This window comes from Saccopteryx bilineata, chromosome 1 (genome assembly GCF_036850765.1).
Source record: "Saccopteryx bilineata isolate mSacBil1 chromosome 1, mSacBil1_pri_phased_curated, whole genome shotgun sequence".
Taxonomy (NCBI): domain Eukaryota; kingdom Metazoa; phylum Chordata; class Mammalia; order Chiroptera; family Emballonuridae; genus Saccopteryx; species Saccopteryx bilineata.
Genome location: NC_089490.1, coordinates 319187749 through 319206894, shown reverse-complemented (window position 1 = coordinate 319206894; position 19146 = coordinate 319187749). Strand labels below are relative to the sequence as shown.

At 36.2% G+C, this 19146-nt stretch overlaps 1 protein-coding gene and 1 non-coding gene across 3 annotated transcripts in view; one reads left to right on the top strand and one right to left on the bottom strand.

The window, feature by feature from the left end:
• PGR (progesterone receptor) overlaps nucleotides 1-19146 on the bottom strand; it is a 101301-nt gene that overhangs the window by 74265 nt on the left and 7890 nt on the right. The window lies entirely within an intron of this gene.
• TRNAM-CAU (transfer RNA methionine (anticodon CAU)) lies at nucleotides 2977-3052 on the top strand. Its single transcript has one exon. It is a non-coding gene; the product is annotated as a tRNA-Met (tRNA).

Genomic DNA, 19146 nt, shown 5'->3' with positions numbered 1-19146 from the left:
CAACCAAAAAGCCCGTCAATAGATGACTGGATAAAGAAGATGTGGCACATATACACTATGGAATACTACTCAGCCATAAGAAATGATGACATTAGATCATTTACAGCAAAATGGTGGGATCTTGATAACATGATACAAAGCGAAATAAGTAAATCAGAAAAAACCAGGAACTGCATTATTCCATACATAGGTGGGACATAAAAGTGAAACTAAGAGACTTTGATAAGAGTGTGGGAGGGGGGAATGGGAGAGGGAAAGGGGGAGGGGGAGGGGCACAAAGAAAACAAGATAGAAGGTGACAGAGGACAATCTGACTTTGGGTGATGGGTATGCAACATAATTGAATGACAAGATAACCTGGACTTGTTATCTTTGAATATATGTATCCTGATTTATTGATGTCACCCCATTAAAAAAATAAAATTATTTAAAAAAATAGTCAAGTTCTATTAAAACCGTTCCTTTTTTCTAAAATATAAACCTTCAAGGAAACAGATACAGACTACTGAATTAAAGGAGTCTCTAGAATAGACCTTGGATAAACTGGTGTTTAATTCTATTGAAAAACCCTGGAGCTAGCTCACTCTTAAAGAGTCTAATGATCATGAATAGCATGTAAAGAATGTCACTAGTTGTACTGACTTTGTTGCCTGGTTTATCTCGGCCACAAATTAGAAAACAAGATGAATAGAAATAAAGATAAAAGGAGAACAGTTTAAAACAATGAAAAGTACTCAATGAAGGAGAGGACAGAAAAAGTATAGAAGAAATATGGATATATGACCCCAGGGTTATTTTGTGTAGGGGAAACTACATTTACCCTTAAAAAAGTCTGGAATATGAATTTACTATTCAACAATGATAATTTTCTAAACGAAAAATGTGTTCTTTTTAATGAGTCATGGAACAATCTAATTCAGTTTGAACAAAAATGAACAAATATTTCAGCTTAAAAATGTAAGCATTAACTAAGTGGAAATTTCTATAAAACAGACTGTGAGTCTTTTAATGTTATCAGCTTACTTATACTTCTTAAACATGAAAAATAATTTAAAAATATTATAGAATTTTCCTATAGTATTTTATATTACTTGATATTAAAATCAGATTCATTCTTCTGGTGGAAGGAACACAGAGGTACCTTAAATGTGTGCTTAACTAAGTGGGAGAAAGGATCTGCTCAAATGGCAAAATGCAAAAAGGCGAAATCTATGAGACAGCTAATAAGAAAACAGTCCTTAACAGAAGCATTTTTGGAAAAGCACAGATAGTCTTTTCTTAAAAAGATATTCCTCTATGAAATTATGTTCATGTACTGTAAGGTATTTTTCCCCGCCAAGAAGGAAGTAACAGGGCTCAGAGCCACGAAGTGTGGAAAAATAAAAGGCTTTATTAAGTACAGAGCGCGCATCCCACCCGGCAAGGTTCCCTGGCCCCGAGGTAAGATGGAGGCCAGGGAAGTTACACGGATTAAACCACATGGGAGATATTTAAAGCAGGGGTCCCCAAACTATGGCCCGCGGGCCACATGTGGCCCCCTGAGGCCATTTATCCGGCCCCCGCCGCACTTCTGGAAGGGTAGCTCTTTCATTGGTGGTCAATGAGAGGAGCATAGTTCCCACTGAAATATTGGTCAGTTTGTTGATTTAAATTTACTTGTTCTTTATTTTAAATATTGTATTCGTTCCCGTTTTGCTTTTTTACTTTAAAATAAGATATGTGCAGTGTGCCTAGGAATTTGTTCATAGTTTTTTTATAGTCCGGCCCTCCAACGGTCTGAGGGACAGTGAACTGGCCCCCTGTGTAAAAAGTTTGGGGACCCCTGATTTAAAGGGTCCCTCTAGGGAAGTGGAGCTAACATAACATGGTGAAATCCCACTGGCTGGCAGACAATCGCATTTTTCCAAACGGTTCCTGTGAAGCCTCCTTTTGGCGCACTTGGTTGTGGGCGGTTCTAGCCAAAGTTCCTGGGTCTGAGTTCCCCACGTGACCATCCCCCATTATCCACCGACCTTACACGTACTACATACATACTGTCGTTCATTCTTTTGCTTAGGAATCCTGGGCTGTGCCGAGAGATTGAAGAAAGAGGCTGACAACTCCAGAATTAGAGAGTTTATTCAGGAAACTTATAGACAAAAAGAAGCAGTTTCTAGCAACAGCAAGATGGTAGATCTCACTGGAAATCCCATGGGACTTGCTAAATAGAGCCAAGTGGCATGTGCTAACACTGGTGGCTTGAGCCATGTGGCACATGCTTCTTAAGAGTTGAATAAACCAAAGCAGTAAAAAACTTATCAGGCCCATTTACCAATGCAAGAATATGTCCTTTAAGTGATATGGGCAACCCTTCCTGGTGTGAACAGATGCTCACTTTGCTCTGTAAAATGGTTTGGGTCATGTTAAGTACTCAAAATCTTGTGTCCTTCCTCCCTTCCTTCCTCCCTCCCTCCCTTCCTTCCTTCTTTCCTTCTTTCCTTCCTTCCTTCCTCCCTCTCTTTCTTCCTTTCTTCCTCTTTCTTTCTTTCTTTCTTTCTTTCTTTCTTTCTTTCTTTCTTTCTTTCTTTCTTTCTTTCTTTCTTTTACTTTTTCTTATTTCTCTATCTATATCCAGCCATCCAGCCATCTCCTTTTATCTAGACCCTACACTGGTTTCTCACAAGAGGAGAGAACAAAAATAAGAACAAGATTTTGCATCCTATACAAAGGACAAACTTAAACAATATACATGGATATAATTGTTTGAAAGAATGCTGTCCTATTCTATACTCCTATGCCACAAATATCCAAGGGGAAAAAAGCCTAAAACACCAACAGCTGGAATACAGCAGGCTAGTCTCATTTCTACTTCTTAATTAATTTTTAAGAGTATCTCATTCTTCAATGTCTCAGAGAAAGACTGCCCCTTTGCCAGGACTCTCAGAGTATGTTCTTAAAACCATTTCTTCCTGCCTGCTTTCAAATCTTCCCATCAAAGCCCTGGCCGGTTAGCTCAGCAGTAGAGTGTTGGCCTCATGAGTGGAAGTCCCGGGTTCAATTCCCGGTCAGGGCACACAAGAAAAGCACCCATCTGCTTCTCCACTCTTCCCCCTCTCCTTCTTCTCTATCTCTCTCTTCCCTTCCTGCAGCCAAGGCTCCCTTGGAGCAAAGTTGGCCCAGGCACTGAGAACAGTTCCACAGCCTCCACCTCAGGAGCTAGAATGGCTCCAGTTACAACAGAGCAACACCCTAGAGGGGCCGAGCATCATCCCTGTTGGGCATGCCAGGTGGATCCCGGTTGGGTGCATGTGGAGTCTGACTGCCTCCCTACTTCTAACTTTGGAAAAATACAAAAAAAAAAAATCTTCCCCATCAATCTCCCATTTTCTCTTCTAAAATCTTCAGTCTCTTCTTCCTCTCCAGTGATGTCCTAGTGTCTCCTCAAGTTTTTCCATTCCCAAAACTCTAGTATCAAGAGGAAAAAGAAAGGAATTCTGTAATTCTGTCTCATTCTAAATTTTCACATCCTCTTTTTGTCATCTATGTTGTTGCAAAAGTCATCTTAATATGCACTCTAACTACCCAACTTTCTTTACTCCTTAGCAAAATGTAATTGGTTCATAAGGCCCTGACCAGTTGCCTCAGTGGTAGAGCATCGGCTCAGCATGTGGAGGTGCTGGGTATAAATCCCGCCCATGGCACAAAGAAGAAGCGCCCACCTGCTTCTCCATCCTTCTCCCTCTCCTTTCTCTCTATCTCTCTCTTCCCCTCCTGCAGCCAAGGCTCCATTGGAGCAAAGTTGGCCCGGGTGCTGAGGATGGCTTGACGGCCTCCACCTCAGGCACTAGAATGGCTCTGGTTGTAATGGCGCAATGGCCCTGGTGGGCTTGCTGGGTGGATCCCGGTTGGGCACATGCGGGAATCTTTCTCTCTGCCTCCCTGCTTCTCACTTCAGAAAAAAAAAATTGCTGTTTTTCACTCTCATTATAAAATAGTTTAACATCATCAAAGATTTAATTCCTAAGTAATGTGGGTTCTTTCCTGAGCTCTGTGTAAGTTCCCACTGGCAATTTCACTCCCCACCTGCTCTTCTGATTTGTTTTTTGGGAGTAGGACTCTTCTTCTGTGTTTGCAACAGTCCCTTTGCCAATCCCTCTTCCTCTGACTATTCTTTGTATGTTGTTTTCCATTGTAAACACTATGTGGGTAGTTTCATCATCTTCTTAGTGTTCCAAAATCTCATCCTGAGCTCTGTCCTTCCAGTCATCTCTGTAGATAGCTCAAACTCAGCACATACAAAGAAGAATGTAGCAGTTATATGGTTAAAATTTTGATTTAATAAATTGTATTATTAGAGAAATTTTGTAGCAAATTAAGAAAATTCAAAATGAAAAATCATCAACAACCATATTAGCATGTGACTATTTTCAGTTTCACATTTCCTTTCAACCTGCCTATACAGACCTAAAGAGTACATACTATCTATTTGTTAATATTTGTTATGTGAATGTATATATAGTTTTACAAAACCCTCATTGATTCAATGAGTATTGTTTATCAAATATATCCCAACACTATTTTTCAAATAGTCACTTTTCCCCACTAAATGAAGATGCCATTTTAATAGCTGATACTGGATGTTGAAGAACAGTTATTGAAGTCAGACTGCTTGTTCAAAGCTCAGATCTGTAGCTTTCTATCCATAAGATAATAATAGCAATAGGCAATTTTTAAGCACTTACTATATATTAGGCACTATTATAAGATATTTGTATATATTAACTCATTTAATCATCACAGCAACCTTTGAAAGTTTTATATATTATATATAATGTAATTATAATATATAATGATATATATATATATATATATCTCCCATTTTATAGAAAGTTAACTGAGGCACCGAGAAGTAACATGCTTAAGACAACACAGAAATTTTGGCTTATTATCTAGTATAGGAGGTTAAGAGTAGGAAGTAATATTGTGTAAGTTCAAATTTCAACCCCACTATTTACTAGCTGGGTGACCTTTTTTTACCTTTTGGTAAGTTAAATAAAGATAATACTAGTATCTAGGGTTGCATTAAAGGATTATATCAGCTCATGTAAGATCTTAAAATAGTCTGGCACATAGCAAGAACTTAATAAATGTCTCCTATAATCCTGATTATTACCTCATCCCTAAATTTCAAATATAGTTAGATCTGTCTTAGACATAAAAGAATTCTATACCTAGTCAAGTTATTCAATTTTAAAAGCAACTGAAAGACACTTTCAAATATGCAGAAAGTCAGAAAATAAGGCCCTGATATATTCTTCCTAAACAGTGTCCTAAAGATGCTACTTAGTCAATAAATGAGTGCAATAGAGAATGCATGAGGGAGAAAGGCTGGTATGAAAGAACTAAAAATGAGTCCTATGTAAATTTAAACATATACAGATGCTCTTTGACTTATGCAATGGGGTTACGTCCTGGTAAACCCAATGCAAGTTGAAAATACAGTTAAATTAAAAATACACTTAATACATTTAACCTGCCTAACACATAACTTAGCCTAGCCTACCTTGAACATGCTCAAAATACTTACATTAGCTTATAGGGCAAAATCATCTAAAACAAAGCCTATTTTATAATAAAGTGTTAACTATTTCACAAAATTTATTATGTACCATATATTGCTTTCACACCATTGTAAAGTTGAAAAAATGGTAATTGGGGCTTAAAAATCATGAGGGGCTAGAATTTGTAACCTCAGGTCCACTGTGAGAAAGGGGAGTGAACTGAGGTCTGCATAAATGGGGAGACTCAAAGGCTGTCTTATCCATGGAAACAGCACTAGAAAACACTACAAAGACATGCCAATGAAGCCAGGGGTCACTTACAAGTTTGGGTGGGGAGAAGAGTCATCCATGACTGAAAAAAAAAAAAAACCAAAAACATTTTGGGCTTCATGTGAAGTAAATTTCCACTCCTGCATGGTGTTATCTAAAGAACAAATACCAGTCTAAGTCCATTGAAATTCCCAGGGTTCTGGGAGGATCAAATGCAAAACTCATGCATAAGAACAGGTATGCACATATGGAGAAAAAAAATTTATACAAGAATATCTACAGAAGCAGTGTTCATAATAGCCCAAACTGAAAACAACTTAAATAATCATCTATAATATAATGTATAGAATGTATAAACAAATTCTGCTTTATTATTTATTCAATGCATTATTAAACTGTAATGAGAATAAATATCTCATCCATGCAAAAATGTGGATGAACTCCCGTGTAAAGTAAATAGACATAGAAAAATACTGTATGATTCCATTAAAATAAAATTCCCAAACAGTCAAAACCATCTATGATGTTAGAAGTTGTGGTGGAGGTTACTTCTGGGAGCAACTGGAAGGGGTGCAAGGGAGCCTCTGAGAAATTACTTATTTTTTTTAATTTTGTGACCTGGGTGATGTTAGTAACATGGTTTAATTTATTTAGTGATAATTCATTAAGCTGTATAATTTTATTTGAGAATGTTTCTGAGAATATTAGTGTCAATAAAATGGTTCCACCCAAGAGGACAGCCTACATTGCAGTCCAGTATAGGCTGTCTTCTGGAAGACACCACGTATGGCTGACCACTGGAAGAGCAGAGGCTGAGGGCTGGAGTCAGAAATGTCCAGAGAGAAGAGAGGCATCACCTGCATTCTCAATAAAATATCCCTAAGAATCCCACCAAAATGTATTGCTAGAGAATCAGCTATAATCATCCATTAAAGATGGAGAATCCCAGTGACCTACCCTACCTGCTCTGTAATGCTGTCCCCTCTCTGTCAGCCCTCTACCTGTGCCATCATCCTGATCCACCTCTAGTGAGTCTTAGGAGTGTGAGCAGGGTAAACAGAGAGGAAAAGTGTCCTTGTTCTTTTCTTCCCTGAAGGCTTCAGGCCCCAAGTAGGACTGAGCTGGGGCAACAGAGAAACCCTCAAGTAGGTGAGAATTGGAAGTTTGACAATAATGCTGACCTGTGCATTTTGATTACTAAAATGAGATTATTCTTCTGATTAAAAGCTATGTGATGAGCCTAAAATTTTATGCAGAGAATGAAAAACTAGCCCAATAAAGCATGTTTTGATAGATGTGTTGCTGAAATTGGTATTTTGAAAGATATATATATTTATACACAACTGGATAAAACAATTAGGGAATTGTTTTAAGGTTGCTAGAAATGTAAGTGTAAACAAGTGGCTCTCAACTAACTAGAGGCAGTTTTTCCCCCTTACCCGAATCTCGCTCTTGAATATTTCACAATGCATAGGAAAAACTTGGGTGTACAGAACTGAGGGGTAACTGCTACTGAGGAGATGCCAGGGATGCTGCTTAACATCTTACAATATACACAGGACAGTCCCTACAACAAAGGATTAACTGGCCCAAAATGTCAGTAGTGCCAAGGTTGAGAAATGTTGGTGTAAAGTCACGATCATGCCATTTTTAAAACAGATTTCTTTTCTAGGTCTGTCCACTGAATATGTCCAGAAGTAAAGACAAATGTAGCAGCAATAGATGCTAGGGTCCAGATTGTTATGTCTAATATTTTCACCTAAAAGGAACCAGGGCTCCTTAGAGACATGGCTGGGACTGGAAACGTACAAGTTGACCTTGGGATACTTTGTTGTGACACAATTTGATGTTATTGAGAGCTAATAAAATTTTGTAGAAGACAAACTGACCAAAGATAAGACAATATGAACATAAAAAAAGAATAGTTTAAGTGAATGGAACACAATGACTATATAAAAAGCCACAAGTACATATAATATGAAAGAAAAAAAGAAAGAAAAAGAAAAAAAAAAGAACTCACTAAAAACTACTGGAGGTTGCTAGGGCACAAACTCATTACTTTAAAAATTGATTTATAACGTGAAATAATTAAATATCTAATAAGCCTTCCAGCAAAAATTATAATTTAAGATTATAAAATTACTTTTGGAAGAGAACAAGAACTATTAAAAAGATTTACAGCCTATAAAATTAGAAGAAATATAGTAGAATATCACCCTTTAGCAATCCTTAATTAAAAGACCTCCACTTCTCAAATCTAAAAAGACAAATTACTTCACCATTTTCCAACTAGTCATCTGTGTGACACATTTTCTTCATACACTTCAACCAAAACAACAGATTGCAACAGACTGATGTAGATGAAGGTATGAAATACAGATGCATTTTATTAAGGCAGACATTAAAATGACCTATAAAAATGTAAAACAATGTTACTCTGTCATTAACATTTTTTGGTTTGAAAACTGAGCATCTAATGAGTTTGCTTTTTTAAACAAGTTAATAAAAAGTTTGAAAAATATGTTTTCATTTATCATATGATAAATATTAATAGATATAATCCATAAAAACAACTCTTTAGGTTCTTAATAATTTTTAATTATGTAAAGGATACATGAGACCAGATGTTTTGGAACCACTGGCCTGTGTAAGATTCTTGCCAGGGTGTTTAATCTGAGTCTAATAATGTGGAAAAAATCAGACAAATCCAGATTGTGGAGAATTTCTACATAACAGCTGCCTTGACTCCTCAAAAATATCAATGTTGTTAAAGACAAAAAATGATGATAATTCTTTTAGATTAAAGAAGGCTAAAAACCAAATGAAATACAAAGTTCTTGATTTGATCCTGCTAATAAAATAATATATAATTGGGTAAATGTAATATTGGCTATATAATAGATAAAAGTATTATATCAATGTAAAATTTTTGGGTATAATGATATTGTGGTTATATTGCAGAATGTTCTTCTTCTTAGGAGATACAATTTGAAATCTTGGGAGGTGAAATTTGATGTCTACAACTTACTTTGACATAGTTAAGTATGGATATTCACTTTACTACTTATTCAAATTTTCTGTATGTTTTCTAGAATACAAAGTAATCTAAAGACAGAATAACATATAGGTTTGAATCAGTGTTTCATATTAGCCAATCTGGAATTGGTCATGTAGAAAGTGAGTGAAAATGGAGAAGAATGAATATTTGGCAGAGTGTGAAAGAGAGCCAGATGATGCAATTTTGAAAGTATCTTAAATGTAAGATTCATGGGTTTCTAATTAAAGTCAAAGAAAATGTATAGGGGCAGAAGAAGAAAGGAAACAAAATTTTATTGAGAATACTCAGGGCCAGTGTACTAGGAATTTAACAGCTTTATTTCATGTAATTCATATAACAAAATATATATTATATAGATATTTAAAAGGTACACGGAAATACCTATGGATGGGGTAGACATAAAGATTCTTGGTCTGGGAACAAAGTGGGCACAAGATATGATCCTTAATAAGAGAGACATGGGCACTGGGCACCAGATATGAACATATGACATCTGAAAAGAGTCATCGGGAGAGTTAATCTCACTGGTGGGTAGCCAGGGCAGAGAGAATGGCACCTCCCATCTCTGATAAGAGAACATTAATAAGCTTTATCCTGAACAAGAGGCCACCCCAGGAATTCAATTTCTCCCAAGTATCAGACAAACATGTACTTCAGTAGAGACTGGGCATATTCCTAAAACTTTATTCGTGTGTATGTGTGTGTGTGTGTGTGCGCGCGTGCGCGCGCGTGTGTCTGTATTGCTTTCACCCAAGAATGAATGGTGGCTCACCTTAATAGAATTCTTGCCAATCTCATCACGTAGTGTTTCAAAGAGAAAATCTAATGTGAGCCCAAGTTGTATTTCTTGGTAGGTAACCTGTTTTCTTCCTGTTTAAAATCATAGAGGGTATTTTCGTTCTGTGTGACACTAAAAATTTTTCAATGCCTGTGGAAGTGTAGCTTTATTTCATTATATTTGTTTGGGACAATATAAGCCCTTTTGATGTATAAAGTAAAATTTTTATTTAACTGTTAAATTTACTTCTGCTATCCAAGTTCTACCACCTATTAACTATAAGACCTTGAATAAATCATTTAACCTCTTAGTGTTTCATTTTCTTCATGTATAAAATAATAGTTCAAAAGTTGTTTGAGAGTTAAGTAAAATGTGTTAAAACATGTAGAACTAAGACAGACTAAGTGCTTAATAGGTATTATTATGATAGTTCAGTAAACAAATATTTTTTTTATATCTCCCATATCTGACATTGTTCTGGGTGCTAATGGTGAGATATTAGGAGGTTACTTTCCACAATCAGTTAATACTTTTGCTAAACTTATTTTTTGTTTATTTTCCAGAAACACTGATTATTTATGGTTTGAATATCTGTTCTGTTTATGTTTGCTATTCAAAAGCACAGTGATGAGACCATATGCTTTATAATCAAGTGGACTTTCACTCATATTCTAGCTTTATCACTAACTAAACCTTGAGAAAACTATTAAGTCTTAGTTTACCCATCCATAAGATGGAAATAAAAGATAAATGGTATATAATTAAATGAGTCTAAGTTAGATAAATTACTCAGCATCTTGACTGGTACATTGTAAAAATACCATATCTCCCCATGTATAAGACGCTTCCCATGTATAAGATGCACCTTAATTTGGGGGCCAGAAATTTGAAAAAAAAATGATTATATGAAGTTATTGAACTCAAGTTTTATTCATCATAAAATTCATGCAACTCCTCATCACTGTCAAAACTCCAATCCATTAGCTTGTCCTCATCTGTGTTCAACAATGAGTGCAAAACAAGCACGAAAAAACGGGAAATGCAAGTAAAATAATCTACGAGCACTGTATAAGACACACCTAGTTTTTAGATGCAAAATTTTTGAAAAAGGGTGCATCTTATATGTGGGGAAATGTGGTAATAAACCATAGCTTGATATATGAACTCTCCATAACTGATTTTATTCTCCTCTCCTTATGGTTTCCAATATAGATTTTAACTCTGCTACTATGGTTTTTGGACTTTTACCATTTTCTGATCTCATCATCTATGTTTTTATTTCACCTCGTTGTTTCCTTTGACACTTCCTTGTTCTGTTGTCATCTTTTGTCTTAATACCTCAAAATACATTATTACCTAAGTTTTCTTTTGTTTCCTTTAGCAAATCAAGTTTAAGTATTACTTTTCCTAAAATCTCATCTACTTATTACTGACAGAGGAGTTAAATCAAATAATATGACAATATTCTAGTGGGGGAATGTGACTATTAAATGAGAGACTGGCAGTTTGGTATGTTCCGGGACACTGACCACAGCTGAAAATTAGAATGAGCTGGATGAATGTGGAGTGTCAGAAAATGGAATGAGAGAGGAGAGAGTCAATTTTCCAGACCCTGAGAGGTGGCCTGGATTGTCTGAGGGAACTAATAGGGTTGGAGCTGACTGAGCCAGGGAGAACAGGAGAGGAAGGGAGGTTCAGAGTGTGTCTGGAGTTAGTGGAGACCACTAAACACTTTGATTTTTCTCTGACAGAAATATAGAGTCATTGCATAGTTTTGAGCCAAATGACATGATCTGGTATACACTTTAACACCAATCATGTTGGCTCCTAGGTTGAGTACAGATTCTAGTAGGGCAAAGGTGGGTACAGTTAAGAGGGGGGTAAATCCAAAGGAGAATAATTGTGGCTTGAACCAAAGTGGTCAGTGGAGGTGGTGATAAGAGGTCAGATTCTGGGTATATTCCAATAGAGGAACCAAGTTGTTCATAGAATCTTACTATGTAACATTCCAATATTTAGTTTTTTAAAGTCCTCCTCAATGTTACCATTCAAAATTATTTCCTCTTTTTTCTGCCTTTTGTCTCTTTTAAATTTAATTTCTTTTTAACTGTGGGTCAGTTTCTCATCTATCCTTCCTAAAGCTAGCCCTACTGCTGTCTTTATAGACAAAATAATGCTTGTGGATCTCTCCTAAACTTTCCTAATTATTTACATATCTTTTAAGTTGGAAAACACCAAATTGCATGCAGCATCTAACTACTTGCATCTACCCTTCCAATTACATATTTAGCTAACAAGTAGGCATTTAGGGGAGATAAGAAACTACACATAGCATTTTAAAAACCGAAACAACTATCTGACCTAGAGAAAATTTCATATACTATTGAGTAAAGAGGTGTGTAAAACATTTATATAACACATATGAAAAAGTTACAAAACTATATGCTAACAAGGTTATTTAAATCACTGTGTGACTCTGATGTAAGATTATGACTTTTTACATGTATAAATGGTTTTTCCTCATTTATGAAATTTATTTTTATGCAATTTATTTTTCTTCTGCATATAGCCATCTCCTGGTAAGTCAACAGGAGACTGGACCTAGTTTGCACAGTGACAGGACTGGCCTTGAAGAGGAGCACAGATCCCTAGAAACAGGAGGAAGAGTCAATGATATGGCAGATGCCACATGAGAACATGTGGTGGTAGCAGTTTCATGGAGTTTTTGTAGAAAATGAGGAAGCAAGGTCATCAGAGCAGAGTAAGGATGGGACAATGCTGTCCAGCTTAGAAGAAAGAGAGAGAAGGGGAAGATAGTCATCCAGACACCAGGGACAATGAATGAATGACCCATATGTAATGCAAATTACTTAGTCACAATAAATGTTTTTCAATTTCACCTAACAATTATGCAAAGCTTCTTTTCCCCTAAAATTCAGCCAACAAATTTCAACCCTCCCTGATGAAAATCAGTTTTCATTACAAATAATTAGGACAAAGAGACATTAGTTAATAATAAGATGCAAGGTAGTGAATAAGAGAGAAGGTTCTTTGGGTTCCAATCTCAGCTCCGACATTGCTTTGCTATTTGTCTATGCAAACGATTTAACCTCTTTGTGCTCAGGTAACACAAGTAGCCGAGTACCCGCTATGTGATGTGTTGCAGGAATGCCACTATTATTAATAAATATGTATAGAACCTAATCATTGATACTCTTTGGAAGGTTTTTTTTAAGAAGTTAGAAAATCCTATTTCTAAGTGTTCTAAGTATGTAGTTATGAAACTTTTTCTCTATAATATACTTATAATGCCTTCACAACAAAATCAAGTAACAAGAGTCATCTGTAGATACTTGTTTTTCAAAATGTTCTGTACATCCCAAAATGTCTTGCGAAAGGGAGTGACTTTAGTTTTTCTATCAAAAACATTGTTTTTAACCTGAAGTGAAAGATGAAGTGTCTTTTCTGCTAAATACCTTCTAAGTAATATACTACCGAGACAGTTGGCATTTTGAAAAGGTCAGAGATTTGGAACACATATCCTTTTATAAAGGAAAGCATGTAGCTCATCTTTGAATCTGACCAACTTTTTAAGTACCGTCCAGTGAGAGAGCCAGTGTGTCATAAAGGAAGTTTCCATTAATCTGCCTCATTGTATTGCAAAGTATCATTAACATTTTGCAGTATTCTAAGGGCCTTGTGTTAAAAAACCACCTCAGCAACAACATCTTGCAGAGCTTTGTTAATTTATTATTTCAATTTGTTTGCTGCAACATATAGCATGCCTATGAAAAAAGCAATGTATGAATATAATGTATCTTACCTGCAATTTTAACCTGAAATCATTTTTTTTAATCTCACAGCAACATTACTATTTGTGGTTTGTGCAGTCTTCCCACAACACATTATTTTAGTAAGGAAGGCAATTACTATGGAGACTCTATCTTCTCTATCTACCTTTGCTTTATTGAGACATCAAAAACATAGTTTTTTTGTATACTTCATTGTCAAAAGAGAAATTAGCAACCAATAAAGCCCCATCATAAAACATCTAGTGATGATGGGATAATGTTAACTCAGAAGATATTTAATTGTCAAGTGGCTCCTGTCCTCCAGTTAATACCTCTTCTCAAAAATCAAGAGCAGAGTGAAGCTGGGCAGAGAAAAGGGAGGCAATTTTATCAGCCTTAATCTGTGTTAACCCCCAGGAGGGCCAAGCAAAAGGGTCCTAAGTAACCAGATTTCCTGGACTCGCTGCTCACAAGATCCAAAATCTTTTCCTCTGCTGCTTAACATGGTAAAACAACCACTGAGACTAGATGGGTTTGCATTGCACAGTAGACCCCATGAGCTCCAAGCCACCAGGCTGCACAAGCTTGTTGTTCCAATCATTTCATTAGTTCATCGTAATTCAACCTCGCATTTTACTGAATTGGATTTTTTGATGATTACTTTTTGGCAGTAATACACTGTACTATAAACCAAGACATATGAAAATCTACGTTTTTTCATCTCTAGTAGACTTCCACATTGTAAGTTTTTTTCTATTTATTTCTTTAAATTTTGAGCAATTGTTTTCTTCATGTCTTCCAAAAGTATTTGCTGAATACATTTAGTTTGCCACCAACTTGTTTTTCATGTATTTTTGGGGGTTTTTTCCACATGTATTATTTCAGTCATTTATACTATGATAGCAAAAACAGCAAGAACCTTAGTATGTAGAGACAAGCCTTCAAAACATTTTTCATTAGGTTAAGTGAAATTTGTGAATGACTAAATTGAATGCCGCATGACCTTAAACATGGCTAAAAAAACTGTAGCGATTTGCTTTCAGGTCCTGAGTACTCTATTTAAATGTCTTGTTTACAACAATGGCTTCATATAATTACTAGCCAATATCTCTAGAACAACATAGTCTTAAGAGCAAGGTTCATCTTTTATGATAATGTATATAAATTCGTATTTCAAATTGACATTCTTGAACATTTTTAATTCTTTTTTCAGTTTCCTGATAGGTCTTATTACACTTTCTAGTTTTGAGCTCTACATCGGGTTAGTGAGTGGCTATTATTGGAAGTAGAAGATGTTTCAGCCCTGGCATTTTTCTTGTTTACTATGCTTAATTTAATTTGTATTATTTTCAGTCTGTGATTTCTTTTTGGGTCCAGATAATCTGCAGTCCATGGTCACAAAGGAAGGACTTTCACTCATCAAAGCCCCTGCATCTTGAAACCTGGGCACTTCCATTGGAGGCCTTGCACTCCATAAGCCATCTCTGCCCCTAATGTATGCATTGAGAGAGTGTGCTAGGATAGATACTATTGATATCAATGATTCATTTTTTATTTTTCTAGTAAAAATAAAGATAAGGTTTTTTTGGTTTTTTGTGTGTGTATTTTCTGAAGTGAGAAGTGGAGAGGCAGAGAGACAGACTCCTGCATGCACCTGACTGGGATCCACCCAGTAAGCCCACTAAGGGGCTATGCACTGCCCATCGAGGGCATTGCTCTATTGCAACCAGAGCCATTCTAGCTCCTGAGGTGAGGTCCTGGTGCCATCTTCAGTGCCCAGACCAATTTTGCTCCAATGGAGCCTTGACTGTGGGAGGGGCAGAGAGAGAATAGAGAAGAAGGAGAGGGGGAGGGGTGGAGAAGCATAGGGGTGCTTCTCTTGTGTGCCTTGGCCGGGAATCGAACTTGGGACTTCTACACACCAGGCTGATGCTCTACCACTGAGCCAGCTGGTCAGGGTTAAATTTTAACATTTTCTTCACACATTTCAAGGCTCCAACCCTAAATTGTATGCATATTAGAAAACTGGTGCTCTAGTATCTTTTGGGTTAAATGGCCCATTCCAGCCCAGTTTATGGTCTTGGCTCATGCTGCTGCTGTCCTTTCTTGCCAGCCTCCATTGCTACAGGTACTGAACATCACCACCTTCCTTAATTTCCCCAAAGCAACAGTAAATTCACTTAAGGTTTGGAAGGAACTAGAGGAAGTAAAAAGATAGGGTAGTAAATAATTCCAAAGTTGCTGTCAGACATCATCATTCCTAGGGATTCATCAATTGTTTCCTACAATAGGGCATTTCTCACAGGCATTTATTTCTTCTCGAGTATTTGCCCCTTTGCTGTTAGTCCCTCTCTTCTATTTCCTCCTCTGCCTCAGCTGCCAGCCAATAACACCCTAATTTATATTACAGTTGTACACAGAGAGGAAAAGTCCTTCACACTTACATTCCCCACAACTCCTATAACAAAAGGTGGGCTCTAGACTGACTTTGATTAAAGAAATATTCACCGAAGTGCTCTGCTAAACAAAAGATCAACCACTGTGGTTTCTATACTGTTAACAATGCAAACACTGTGACAGACTTTGAAATTATAAGGATTTTCAAAATTTAATATTTTTTTAATCTAACGCTTATGTAAGATTCATACTTTTCCCCTCTGCCCTCCAGAAAGTAAACACCAGAGTTGGCTGCTCGCTAGCCTATGCTTCCAATATCTCCTATAAATATTACTAGTCTGTATTTTAGTGATGTGTTTACATTTCTTTCTCCATAAGTTATGTACTTGACTTATTCATTTCTGAGTCTTAATATTTAACACAAATCCTGGCACAAAGAAGTCACTGCATATGTGTTTTTGTTTTTTTGTATGAATAAATAAATGAACAAAAAAAATGAGCAAAATGACAGGACATCTTTTTTCCATGTTTTCAAGTGTTACTTTCCATCAAAAAACCCCCAAAACACTTCAATTGTTAACCACCTGAAATTATTTTTTGCATAAGTCCCAAAACCATTTATTGAATAATCTATTTGAAAAAAAGTTTTCTTAATTATCATTTTTTGAAGATTGTAATTTTATCTCCAATAAATCACCTTTTTAACTATTACAAGACAATATAAATAATCTTGTCCATTACTAGCTACTTCCTTTTTGGAATATTACTGAACTTCTGAGTCTCTGCTCACACACATAAAAAGTGGAAATAAAATAAAGAGATAAGGACTATAAAGAATTGAGTACAGTTTCTGTTTCATAGAGGCTGTCAGAAAAAGAATGTGTCTCAGGAAATTTTTGTAAAGGGTAAATGAGTTAGTACATGTAAAAAGATTAGATGAGTGCCTGAATTTAAAAAAACAATAAATGATAAACATTATTTTTACACTTAAGTTTTTGTATCTTCTACAAATGTTATAGCAAAGTTTTGACCTCATGGTCTATACTCACTATATGTTTATTCAAGTTCATAAATAAATCACTTTGCCATCAAAGAGTAAATAATATTAAAAGTATTTTTTTCCTGAAGAAATATTGATTATGCCCTGACTGGTTACCTCAGTGGTAGAGTGTTGGCCTGGCATCTGGAAGTCCCAGGTTTGATTCCTGGCCAGGGCACACAGGAGAAGCACCCATCTGCTTCTCCATCTTTCCCCCTCTCCTTCCTCTTTATCTCTTTCTTCCCCTCCTGCAGCCAAGGCTCCATGGGAGCAAAGTTGTCCCAGGCACTGAGGATGGCTCCATGGCCTCCACATCAGGTGCTAAAATGGCTCCAGTTGCAGCAGAGCAATGCCTTAGATGGACGGACCAAGCATCGCCCCCTGATGGGCATGCCAGGTGGATCCTGGTCAGGTGCATGTGGGAGCCTGTCTGCCTTCCCACTTCTCACTTAGGAAAAAAAAAATGACTATTATGGGGTACTATGCTTCAAGAAAAAGTTATAGCGTTCTTTAAAATGTTATATAAAGTACATAACATCAGAGGGTGTAGCAACAGTTAAGAATGAAATTATATGCCTGATCAGGCAGTGGCAGAATGGATAGAGCGTCTGAAGAGCATCGGACTGGGATGCAGATGACCCAGGATTGAAACCTTGAGGTTGTGGCTTGAGCGCAGGCTCATTCTGCTTGAATACAAGCTTACCAGTTTGAGCGCAGTCCCTGGCTTGAACATGGGATCAGAAACATGACCCCATGGTCGTTGGTTTAGCCCAAAGGTCACTGGCTTAAAGCCCAACGTTGCTGGCCTAAGCAATGTGTCACTTGCTCTGCTGTAGCCTCCTAGTCAAGGCACATATGACAAAGCAATCACTGAACATCTAAGGTGTTGCAACAAAGAATTGATGCTTCTCATCTCTCTCCCTTCCTGTCTGTGCCTCCTATATCTGTCTCTGTCAAAAAGAAAAAGAAAAAAGAAAAAAAAAAGAATGATATTAAAAACCTGGGTCTGAATCTTAGCCTCTACACTTTCTATTAACCTCTGTGCATACTCATCTGTGAAATACAAGTAATGAGTGTACCTCTACCTCACAGGACTCTTGTAAGGATTAAATGAAGTAAAATACTAAAGCACTTAGAACAATGCCTGGATTATAGTTAAGGATAGTTGTTTGTTAAATAAATAAGCTTTTTAATCAGCATCAGGATTCGTTAGTGGAACAAACTGCAATCCTTCTAGATTTGTCTAATTGAATACTTGGTGTGTCATCCAAAATTTTGGCATAGTTCATATTAAAGTATTCTTCTGTTCACTGATTGTACAACAGGTTTTTGTTTTGTTTTTACTTTCTGGTGTTGTACTTCTCTTACAAAGTGATGACACACATATTCATCTATTAGTCCCAGCACAAGGAACTGTAGTAAGTATCAATACACATTTCTGGAGTAAATAAATCAACAAATTAAATCATTTTAGCAACATGAAAGAAGCTAATCATGTAGTGCACTTAGAGCTGTTATCAAAATAATTATATTCCAGAAAGAGGAACAAGGCATGAACCCAAAAAGTCAAGAGCAAAAAATACTCAAGTAATGCTCTAATAATAATGCCTTAATAAGATGAATTTTATACTATGAAATATTATGCAATATTTAAGAGAACAAGCTACAGCAATGTAAAACACATAGTTTCAAATCTGTGTTGCATAAAAAATAAGATAAAGAATACAATGCAAGTTATAGTATATTGTACTAATTATATATTAACATATGCAAGACAACATAGTTCACACACACATGAAAAACTGAGATAGAAGTATAAAAGAATGGTAGGGAAGGGAATAGATTAAAGGTATTGATTAAAGAGGACTTAAGCCTTATTCTTGGTAATATTTTAATTTTTGAGAAGAGAATGTATTGTGTGTTACTTGAGTAATTTAAGTACAACTCAAATGTTGGGATTAGCATTAGCATGTATGCATTGATATTAATGCTTCACCCTCAGATTCATATAGTGGTATGAGGTGCAGCTTCTGAAGGATCATTAATAATTTGGGAACCCTATATAACCAAATATTGAGCAGATTATACCAAATACTATCTTTTTAACCTTTTTTTTTCCAGTAAAGTGAAGGTTTACTTGAATAGGTCATAGTGCAAAATTGTGCTTAAAGGCAGACTACTATTCATACTAAATATTAAACTGAGAGATTTACAACTTGAGGATAAATTACCAAATTTATTATTTATTAATAATAATGTTTATGTTTATTTAT